Genomic DNA, 2,134 nt, shown 5'->3' on the forward strand with positions numbered 1-2,134 from the left:
TATAATTTTGACATTGTTCAAAATTATTATATATATATATTATAATAATTTTGAACAATGTCATCAGAGTTAGTCCATTAAATATTTGAAACAAGGCAATTTATACAAAAAATTACAATACGATGACTGCTTATCGAAAATTCTAGAATATTATCAAAATTGTCAAGAAAATTGTTATGTAAGATCCTTCATATTTATATTTGAATCTAGTACCTGTCCTTGAAAATTGAGAGTATTTACAATTAGAACGAGTAAGGGGGCCACTATACTCTTAGTAAAGAGATTGTTGTTAGTTGAAGACGCGTGGTTTTGTAAAATAGTACTTATAATGAAGTTCGCACGTAGTTTACGAAAATGGAAAGTTTGGGTGATTTGGATTGTGCGTCAACTTAACATTATCACTACCAACTACAAATAATATATGGATGACAGATGAAACTGTTAATAAATTTTAATACTTAACTTTTCCTCAAATTTTAACCTCAATTTTAAGTTGATGCACAATAAAGGGGGAGGTTTATGTGTTCAGTTAGATAGGTTTGAGAATTTTGACACGTGTATTTAGCATTATCACTTAGACGGTTGGTGGGGATGAGTATGGAACGTGACGGTTGGGAAAGCACTGGAAATTGTTAGAAACTTTTGTTTGCTATTACTTCGATTATACGTCAGTTGAGATGCGTTTTCAATAAAGCGGATATATTCACAAATCAGCCAATCACAATACGTGGCAAAAAGAAAATGCGTTATGATTGGTTGATTCCGTTTCTATAGAAAATTCCGCTTAAAATCTGTTACCACGCGGTGCCGCAAGGCATATTTAAAAAGACTGACACTGAGTGGTAGGTCTATTTTTCCTCTCGTTTACAAAATTACTGCTTTCTGTGTTATTTTATGTATACGGAAGGGAAATTTGTAAGGCCGCCATTTTCTTTTATTTATGAATTGAGTCGGCTCCGCGCGGCCATTCGAACGTTGCCTTAAGCTCATAAATGTTTACATATTTGAATGAAATATTTATAAAAATAAACATTTCATGTTCATTTTTATGGCTCACAAAAGAATTTATTGTGATTTACAAAGTCAATAACTACTATTCAAGGTGTTTTTAAGGTTCAAAATACTATTTGAAAAGTTTTTTTGAACTTTAAAGAACTTCTTTAAGATTTTTTATTATATTCGCGCGAAGGCTTGGTTAGCCGTTTAGCCATTTAGGGAAACTGATAAATACTTGAGCAGAACTTTATGTTCATTCTTATTATTTAGTAGAGGAATGTAAAAGGGAATTGATATTTTTTTTAATTCACAGAAGCCAAAAGTGCCTATAAATTTTATCTGCACCCGAATTTGTAGAGTAGCATTTACTTAATTATTTTTAATAGTTTCGTTACAAGTTAAAATTATAGAAAACACAAAATACCAGCACAATGAAAAGGAAAATATTAAGTAAGGAATTAGATTATTTGTTTTGTGTTAACTATTCCAATGTTGGATAAAATAATATACCTTAAATATTTTAACCGAACCGGGTTTTCTTATTTGAAATATGTATAAGGCTTTTCTCAAGTATTATATCATGTTCAACATATTGTTATGTTTTTGATTCTTAATGTTATTTCCATTCCAACTTTACTGACTACTTAAAGTATAGGTGTAATTATAGTAACCGTCTACATACATACTGTACAGGTCTTATTATATTATGTCACGGTTAAATACGAAGAAATAAAATTATTGCATTTATAGAAACGCAATGTTGGAATTGTAAGTTATATAATGTGAAGAGATGTTTTTTAATTATTGTTTATAATAAAATGTTTTATGATGGAAACAATGTTTTAATTTTGAGATAACCAATAAGTACGTTGCAGTTATGACATGACTTTTTAATTAGATTAAAATCTGTATTATGATGTATGGGAGTTCTGTATTGATAAACTTATTTGACAGTTTTATTTAAATATTATAAATTCACTTGTCACAATAGATGATAAGATTTTCTTCTTAATAATTTGGATTGGCTAATTTTTTTCGGTTTCGGTTTCGGTTCGGTTTGTACGGTAACAAATATTACAACGACTAAACTGTTTGGAGTGAAGGAGAAAATTTGTATATAATGAAAACACAATTTTAG

This window comes from Amyelois transitella, chromosome 19, assembly GCF_032362555.1.
Source record: "Amyelois transitella isolate CPQ chromosome 19, ilAmyTran1.1, whole genome shotgun sequence".
Lineage (NCBI taxonomy): Eukaryota > Metazoa > Arthropoda > Insecta > Lepidoptera > Pyralidae > Amyelois > Amyelois transitella.